This window comes from Triticum dicoccoides, chromosome 7B (genome assembly GCF_002162155.2).
Source record: "Triticum dicoccoides isolate Atlit2015 ecotype Zavitan chromosome 7B, WEW_v2.0, whole genome shotgun sequence".
Classification (NCBI taxonomy): Eukaryota; Viridiplantae; Streptophyta; class Magnoliopsida; order Poales; family Poaceae; genus Triticum; species Triticum dicoccoides.
The window spans coordinates 21,492,693-21,502,458 of NC_041393.1; the positions used below are offsets into that span (position 1 = coordinate 21,492,693).

General features: G+C 45.7%; 1 long non-coding RNA gene across 1 annotated transcript; it reads left to right on the forward strand.

Annotated features, from left to right (window-relative positions):
* Nucleotides 1-14: 14 nt before the first annotated feature.
* Nucleotides 15-2,840, forward strand: LOC119340987. The gene is made up of 3 exons (XR_005164797.1): nt 15-861; nt 1,943-2,369; nt 2,796-2,840. It is a non-coding gene; the product is annotated as an uncharacterized LOC119340987 (long non-coding RNA).
* Nucleotides 2,841-9,766: the final 6,926 nt, after the last annotated feature.

The following is a 9,766-nucleotide window of genomic DNA, read 5'->3' on the forward strand; positions in this document are numbered from 1 at the left end:
TAAACTAAAAGTTTAAGTGGCTTTTCCACCCATGGTATTGTGGTGGTCATAATAGCACACCTCACAATTATTATGGCCAGATCTACAAGCACTGAGCGTTGTGTTTTTTAGCCCCCTCTGTTTCTCCTGGGCATCAATCTATGCGCAACAAGCTCTTCAGTGCTTGATGACAAATAAAGGTTGCATCTTAGATATTTGCTTGATTTGAATGAGCCATTTTGCTGTCAGCTAAACTGTTAAAAGTCAGATGTAAGATTATGTTTCTTGGCACATGAGTTATTTTTCAGTCAACGCGTGGCGAGTCCACTTCGAACTGATATATGCACTTTTTATTTGAAACTGAACCACCATGGTTTAATTTTATTTTCATTTGGACAAGTTACCCCAAGTATCATCAGTTCATGATGACTGGTTTGGTGTGATGAATTGATCCTGGTGCTGATTTAAGAGTTTTTTATGACGCTGTCTTGTAAGGGAGTAAGGTCTGGTATCTATATGGCTGTTATTTTAGCTCTTACAGATTGCCATATATGACATGCTAATTGTTTTTAGCTCTTGATATAGTTAAACTTTTTTTTTTGAAACGGAGGCAAAAGATTTGCCTCATCCATTAAATGGGAGGAGAATAGAGTTAAACTTTGGATGCACCAGTGCCTGATGCATATGTTTGTTTACTTGGTTTGAACTCTGAATGATATGTTGTTATCCTGCACGCATGCCTGATGAGTTGGTGCTGCTGGTATTTTGAGGAGGCAAGTTGTGGTTTTACTCCTGGCCCTGAGAAGGGTGAACTAGGCCATAGCGAGGGCGCCTTCAGGAACATCGAGTCAGGGTGCCTCACTTTCTATTTCAGTCTGCGAGGTAATGAAGGCAAAAAAAAGTTTCTACTCGCCCTGTTCTTGCAACTAAACAGAGAAAAACTGTGTGGTTACTGAAGCATTATGGTCTATAGTTACCGAAGCATTGCATTTGTTGAGAAAGTGTTCCTTATACCATGTAAGTAGGGACAATTACTATTTAACTAGGTACAATTAATATTTAACAAGCCACAGTTGATCAAGCAGTCAATGCTTAAATATGCCCGTACTCTGTCGTATCCAGGATGGAGCTTTGCTAGCTTTTGAGTTGGATTCTTTTGACTGCACCTAAATATGACAAGCCGACAGTAAATGAGCTCATTTTAAAAAACTGCAGTTTAAAGGAAATTATTACAATATGTATATCAATTCCAACATTGCTATCTGAAGGATGATTTAAGGACTATTTGTCTCTGATGGCTTTCCCTGTTTGGCTCCCTTTTATGTGAGTTGACTCTACAGTTCTAGGATCTTCTCTGTAACCATAAATTCACAGCTTAGCAAAAGTATATATATACTTGCTAGACCTTCTCATTACACTCTTTCACTTTTTTGGACTAATACTATCCTGTATAGACCTAATAACAGAAGACATGGGAAATGCTTTCGTAACATGATGTTTTTTTTGTTAGATGCTCTGTTTATTTAGTGTCGTTGATCCAAAAACTTGAAAGTGTAGAAATGTTCATGCATGGGACTATAGAACCAAGTATTTCTCGATTTGGTGATGCTTAATTCAGAGTTCTTATGCATCAGATTGGAGTGTTAACACAAACCTGTTATTTATTTCACTTCATATGAGTTAATGCCAAGGCCTTTTTTGTGTCCCCTCTAATCATTGCATTTGTATCTTGATCATTGTATTACGAGAAGCAAAATATTTCTCATGTTTTGCTCAGTGTGTCTACTTATCTTATTTATTATATTAACTATTTTTTGATGATATTTCACAAGAATGACATTGTTAGATTTAGATTCGTTAGGTTTCAACACATTTGATGGTAGGCCATTTCAATAATTCTATTTGTTTCAGGCATTGGTAGATTGTGTTACAACTGAAGAGTTTCTTGTGTTAATACTTGCAGATCTCGACACACCCTGAACAATGAGCACATGTTACCAGCCACATTCCACACAGGATGTGTTCTTTTCAAAACAAAGATACCCTGATACATGATTATTCCTCTTTCAAGTTCTTGATCCTTGAAGATACTTGCTAGGTTTCTAGCTGATTTTTTGGTAGTATAAGGCTATAAGCTCGATGTATATGGCCTGAATATGATCTGATTCAGAGTACATTGTGTTCTGAAGCTTTTTACTGTATGGTTCTCTCTTGAAAGAATTCAAGCCATTGTTCAATGGGAGAGAATAGTTGTAATCCTCAAATAACTGTCGTACCTATTCATCAGCTGACACAATTGCCACCGAGATCATTATTTTCCTTTTTTTTTCAGGTTTTCAACATCACGAATTTCATACTTATGGAGTGGAGCTACCAAAATATCTATTGAGGTAAAATCACTATATACATACTGTTTTCCCCACATTGCATCAGGCGACACACATCTGTTGCAAAGAAATAGGCATCACCTGTGTGCTTGCTTTTGTTCGCTTCTAGACGGAGGGAGTACTACTAGATAGACACATACTTCTTTATGTAATTCTTAATTTATAGAAGCAGACGAACTGATTATGTGGATTGAATATATAATCCCATGTGTAGGTGCTATCCAAGTGTCGTGATTATTTAGCACACACAACTTGCAGGGAGATAACTCTATACTATGAAGACTTTAAAATACGAGTGCGTGTCGTTGGTGTTTTTGAAACCATCTTCCATCACGTCTAATATTGTTCTATTTCATAATAGTAATTGTTCAGCCTTTGACTGACATATGGATGATTTTTGTAATATATTTCTTTCTTCCATATTACCAGGAAATATGTCGAAGCACAGAATATATTCCATATGCAGTGGACTAATAGAACGACACAACACATAAAAAGAGGAGTATAAGTGGAAACCTTTCTTTCTCTTTAAATTCTTGAGGACTGTAACATTATGATGAAGGTGGAACCATAGAGAGATGTGTATTTTTAATTGAGATATTTTCAGGAGTACCTTTGCAAAGCTGATATATCTTTCTTTTACAAGATATGGTTGCACTTGCTTCATCTACATAGGCCGTCTGGAATGCCATGAGGCCGGGATTTGTGTAGGAAATCTTCAAAGCTATTATATTGGTCTCAAGAAACTTGCAATACATCAATGCATTTTTATTTTTATTTTTTTGCTGACACCACAGCTACCACCTCTTCACTAAATGACAGAGGTTGCCAGCAGCTGCACATGGAAAGATTGAATGTTATATTCTGTCTACTAATCAATAAGGAGGGAGATCAAAATTAATGCTCTCAAATATTCGCCTGATCATTTGTATGTTTCTGCAATTTTCCTGCTTGTTGGAACATGTTTGATGTACTTACACATTAACAAAAATGATCTGTAACATTCATGAAAATATTTGGGTTTGGTCCTCTACTTTTTTACTGTTTATTTACTCATGAAGATAGCAGATGTCCCTGTTTTTAAATATAGTTATCTGTGCTTCCAGTTGGTAGAGATCAAAGTATTAACTCGCCGATGTAGGGGAAAAGAGCTCTTTTATAGACACTACTAGCAGTGGATACAGGGTGAGCCGTTTTGAAATTGTTTCATAGAATAACTCCCGTATAAGGTCTGGTCTTTTGGGTATACAATCCTTTCTTGAGATGAGCATTGGCAGCTCACATAAGTATACAGTAGTATATTTGACAGATGATGATGATCATTGGCAGCTCACATAAGTATACAGCAGCATATTTGACAGATGTGCATTGGCAACTCTTCTAAATCTGTGTTTTACCATTTAACAATGAACTATGTAATTTAATCAATAGACTCACTTCACTTGCCATGCTAACTGAAAATCTATATGTCAAATGATGCGACTGTCAAGTGGAAGTTACTTATATTTTCTTACGTCACCCGAGAAGTTTCTTTTTAGCAAGCTTGTTTAAGTGCAACCAAAGTGTACTCTGTTTTTTAGACGATCTCCATGTTTTCTATTGAGATCAGAGAGCAGCTGAAGTAGTGATGGGACTATACCATTTTTAGGTTCTGAAGGCAAAGCTTCTTACAGAGTTAGTCACATTTGTCAGTTCTGTGAGTAGAAAAAATCTTGATAGCTTGTTGCTTCTGCTCAGTGTGCTTGGTGCATAAATTGATTGCTTGCTGCAAATGTTGTTTAGTGTCCTATTTCATGGTAGCTTCGGATGCTATATATTTGGAGATTTTGTTGCCGGTATTTGGAGTGCTAGGAGAGTTTCTAAACTACTGTCACGACATCATAGATAGGATAGTGAACCAATGTGACATATGTATAACATTTCATGTGAGATTCTTTGCAGCAAACTGCATGAGCGAGCGGTCCATAAGTATCGTGTGAAAGAGAGAGGGCACCATGGCGAAGATGAGGTGAGCGTTATCCGGTTTTAAAGGAGAAGACCCCAGCGAGAAATCACCTGCTAAGATGGGAAACTGAGCGGTAAGGCAGGAAAGGGAAGTGTGCGTCGTGGGGTGGGGTTTTCGTGTTGGGACCGCATGTTGGGATAACATATGGGTTGGGATTTGGGGGCGTCCGGAGTATCCATACGGTTAAATTTTAGGGAGCTCGCTTAATGTCCTAACATGTTAGGACATATGAGGAAGAAATAAGATTTAACCTTGAATATGACCATTTGTGTGATTTATTTGTATGGATCGTAGCCCGTAGCAACGCACAGGCGTTCTACTAGTACTATCAATGTACAGCAACGAGGGAAGCAAAATCATTGGTGAATGGTGATCCGCCCCATTCAACAAGTCGTGCCGCACGTACGTCCACATCCGTTGCATGACGTTGACTTCGTTGGAGGGCGTGTGTGTTCAGGTCATCTTCAATGATAGCCCGTAAATTTCCTTCTGTGTCCGTCAGCGGACATGCACAGACGCGGGAAAACGACGTCTAAATCTAGCCTTTATATATCCGTCAGTAAGTTTTAAATTCAAATGCACGCCAATCTGTTCCATACTGCGCGCCGGATCGCATATATGCTTAGTTTTTACATACCTAACTCCAAAAGAACATCAGCCCGACATTACGTGCATTTCTGCCTCGCCGGATAGTCAATCCCAGCCAGTTGCTTTTCGATCAAGGAGGTGTCGTTGCTGCCACGTGGGCAACCTCCGCCTCTGCCTCTGTCGCGTCCTTATAGTCAGCAGCCGCCAACATCTTTTGCCGTTGCAACATCTGAAAGCGGACGGATTGCACATCATTCTTACGTCGGCATCCAAAGAGTCAACATTCAAGGTCAACATCTTGCATCCTTTGTATTGGCGGCAATCTTCACCCTCTTTTTCTCGAGTGCGGCCTTTCTCTCTTCGAGCTTGAGCTTCTTGTCCATTGCGTCCATCAACAGTTTGAACTTGGAACCTTTCCGCCTTCTTCTCCTCCTTGATCTCCGAGCGCCTCACGCATGCCGCCTCCTTCTTTGTCAAGATGTCCTCGAACCTCTCTGTCAGCTTGGCCGCCGCACCTTCTCGCTTCGCCCTCTCCTCCTCCCAGTTCTTCCCCCGCAGATTTCTTCTAACCTTCTTCGGCGGTTCTTGGGTAGGGTCGATAGGGTCACTGGTTTCTTCCTCGTTGGTTTGGGCGGCGGTCTTGGTAATGAAAAGGTTTCACTTCGGTTGCCCATTCAATTTCAACCAACAATGCATGATGGTGAATGACTTCTTCTCCGACTTCTTGTACACCACACAACCATGAGTAGGCTACAAAATGAAACAATGTCGACAATGCATATCCGTCTAGTGAGCAACAAACCGATACATGTCCAGCTAGTGATCAACAAAATTTAAGCATATCCGGCTAGTGCAACTTACTTGCTCGATGATTTGTGCATCGCTAGGCCACCGTGAGATGAGATACTTCAAGTGCCCACAATACTTGGACACCGCCTCTTGGACGGTGTACCAACGATGGTTGAGGGACTTCCATTCATGGTTGTGGATGACCGCGGTCGGAGTAGGGTGTGAAATGCTTGTGCTCATGGAACCATATGTGAATGTTCCACTAAAATGGTGTGTCCTTTTGCTCCATGCTATGGATAGATTGAGGCTAGTGGCCAACCATGCATCACACAACAACTCGTCATCCCGCATGTTGAAGCTTTCTCCTCTGCCATTCTTCTTCGGATCGTCGGCTTTATCATCTGGATCATCGTCATCGCCGTCGCCCTCCCCGGGTGTTCCGGACGAGTGTCGTAGAGATGATCTTCCGGGCGAGCGTGATGCTTAGATCCTCCAGCACCACCGCCGGCTCCATCTCCAACAGTTCCATGCGTCGGTGTCGGAAGGAAGGAGAGGGTGGGAGAAAAGAGCGGGAAGTGGGCGGAGAGCAGCGGGGATTGGAATAAGAGAAGTGCAGGATTTTGGTGCAGAAAGAGTGTTTGATGCTACAAAAGCGCGGGCCCGCCTTCCTTTTGGGTGGACAGGGGGTAGATAGCGACGTTTCTCGTGTTCAGACTCCCACAAAGCCCCCCAACGTTTGTCTTGGTTTTGTGGGGGAAATGACGTCCGGACAACGTCGCAGACCGATACAGGCCCGCGTTGGATGATTCCCACGGTCCCGACGGTCGCGGGAGGTTTGTGGGTCAGTGTTGGAGATGCCCTTACATGTTAGATTCTTCTGATCTACGCTTCTTTTCATCGGCAATGGTTGCCCTTAGAGCAACTCCAACGGGGCGACCCATTTCGTCCGCCGCCGTCCGTTTGGGTCCGCGCGGACAAAAGCGGAGGCCTAACGCGCCGACCTAAACCCAAAACGCGTCCGCTTCGCGGTCGCGCCAACGCATTTGCGGCCCAAATTTGTGCCCCAAATGCATTCGCGCGGACGTGGAACGGACGCCACGCACGCCTTCTCGATGTCCGCCGCGACCCCACCCGCGGTCTCCCAACTATCCGCCTCCTCGCCGGCCAGCTTAATTTATGACCCCGGGCCCATGCGTCAGCGACGACGATCGTCCTCTAAGCCGACCGTATGGCGGGGCCGTCCTCATCTAGTTCCCATCCCCATCTAGGCCACACTCGCTCCCCCGCCGCCGGCAAGCAAACCCTAGCCACCCCAGCCACCCCAGCTGCCCAAATGGGGCTCTTCTCCAGTGCCACCAACAGCAGCAAGTCGAAGGGCAAGGCCCCCGCCGTCCCCTTCCCCGCGGAGTTCACCCCGCCTCCGCCTGTGCCGACTCGCCGGCAGAGGCAGCGGGTGAACGTGCCCGTGCACCAGGCGGAGTGGCCCTGGCGCCACCGCGTGCCTCTGCCCTACCCCGACGTGACCCTGTCGCACAACTGGCATCTGGATCCGGAAAGGATCCTAGTGCCGGCAGTGCCGCGGTCGACTAGGGCGCACGCGGAGGAGGTGCTTCGCCGGCGGGCGCTCCTAACGCCGGAGCAGCGCCGCGACGAGGCCTACGCCTTCGACTTGCCCAACTGGGCGCGCTGGTTCGCCTTCGAGCACGAGGAGGTGAGGCAGCACGGGTGCGCGAGGTCGACCACAGCTTGCCGCTGCCGCCGCTCATCGTCAAGGAGGAAGACCAGGCGGCCCTTGCGGCCGTCTATCGGGAGAGAGAGGAGGATGAGCGGCGTAGGGCGGAGGCGGCAGAAGAAGAAGAAGCTCGGTACGAGGTGGCCATGGCGCATGCCATGGCCTTCTCCGTGGTCAGCGACTGCGTGGTGCCGCCGGTGGCCCCGCCGTCCCCTCCTCGTCGCCTCGCCAAAGCCGAGCCGCAGCCGCAGCCGGAGCCGGAGGCCATCGAGCGCTACTCCTGGATGGGAGTAGTGCGCGAGTTGGTGAGGGCGCCGCCGGTCTGGATGCAGGCCACGCCGGAGCAAGAGGCAGCGTACCTCGAGCACTGGCGGCAGATCAGGGTGGCCAAGGAGCGCCGCGACGGCGAGTACCTCGAGATGCTCGAGCGCGACGCCGAGGCCGAGGAGGAGGCGCGCCAGGCTGCGACACTGCCAGCGCCGGCACAACCCACTCCCGACATGGCCGTGCTCTGGAACACGGCGTTCGGCTGGGCCGGTCCGGTGCCAACGCTCATCGACCCCACGGACCCCAAGGACGATGACGACGACGCCTCGTGAAGCGCGTCAGCGCCTAGTTTTTTAGTTTGTTTTAATTTTTCTTAAATGCTAATGTGGACGCATGGACTCCCGCCGGCCTTCGTGGCCGGCTTTAATGTTTAATTAATTTAGTTTTTATGTTAAATATGCATGCATTCAGTTTTTTTACGTCGTCGAAATGGGTCGCGCCAGCGTTGGGCACACGCGCCGACCCAAACGCGGAAGCGGACGCGCTTGTGTCCGCCCGGCGGACCTAAACGGACAAAAGACGGACGAAATCGCCGTCCGTTTGGGTCGGCCCGTTGGAGTTGCTCTTAACACGATGAATTCCTGACTGTCTACTACAACAAGGTTTGTCCGGCTTCGATCAGGCAGGGGCGAAGACGGCGGCGTGCCTTCGACTCGCTCGAGTGCTTGCAGTCATCGCCAGGTAGTCTACGAACCTGGATGTATATTTTTTAATTGAGATGTTCTTTGTAATTCCTTGACAGATTCATCACATAATCATCTTAATTCATCTCGTGGCAAGCGTGAGATTCTGTGACCCAATGATCATGATGCCTAGGGGTGGGCATAAAAAACCGAGGACCGAAAACCGTACCGAATAAACCGGTACCAAACCCGAATTCACCGAAACCGAATATTTCAGTCAGAACTTCGGTCGGCGATCCTGGGAAACTGAAGCTAGATCGGTGATTTCGGTTGTACGTGTCCAGTAACCGAAGCACCGAAAACTCATGTACTCCGGTGCTTTGTAAATACTAGTAGTATACTAGGAGAAAGCCCAGCTGCCGTTAAGACTAGCCACAGTGGGAGTAACTTCAGCAGTAACATCGAGTCCAACTCAGCAAATTTGTTTATGTGGCGATGAGTTAAAGAAGAAAGAGGTGATTATAGTAACTTAGCTAGTTACTGTAACATCACATGTCCCAATGCAATATGAGTCTATAACCTAATAAATGAAGCTTGTCATCAGGGGCGGAGCCAGGATTTAGGTATAGGGGGGGCCAAGGTAACTTACAAAATAAAACTGTGTGGTGCAAAAAAAAAAATAGTACCAAGTACAATACTAAATAATGTGGGACGTCAAGAAAATTAAAACATAGCTGCATTTAGTTTTAAAATTGCCCCTAAAAGTGCCAGTAAGATGATTTTATTTAATAATTTCATGAGAAGATAACCTAGTTGCTAAGTTTCAGTATCAATGTAGGTTATCATATAATTTCGAAGCAAGTCATCTTCCATCGGATTGGGGACTGGTACTTTGCACGTTTGCCTCTCAATATGTCCAGAATTCTAAACAACATACTCTAAAAAAGGAACTTGAAACAACATGCTTAAAAATTGAATTAATCTTTATGGTGTTTGGCGACGATTTTCCCTTCTCACACGCGTCATAAATCGAACAGTTGAAAGAAATTACAAATAAATTAGCATCGTAGAGACGTTGACCACTCAATTTTAACTAAGAGTACAAGTAGAATTAACCCTAGATCGGCTGTACAATTCGACACATATAAGATGAGAGCTGAGAGGGATTAACTGGGAGTACTTAATAGTGCTAACCTTGAGAATTAACAGCTAGAGTAGTTTCCAGGATTCGCCGTGCAGTGTTGTCGCCTGATTCGATCAAACTTTGCGAGCAGTGAGGGCATAAGCTGGCGGCCGCCGGCTGCGCTAATCGCTCAGATCGCACGTTAATCACGCC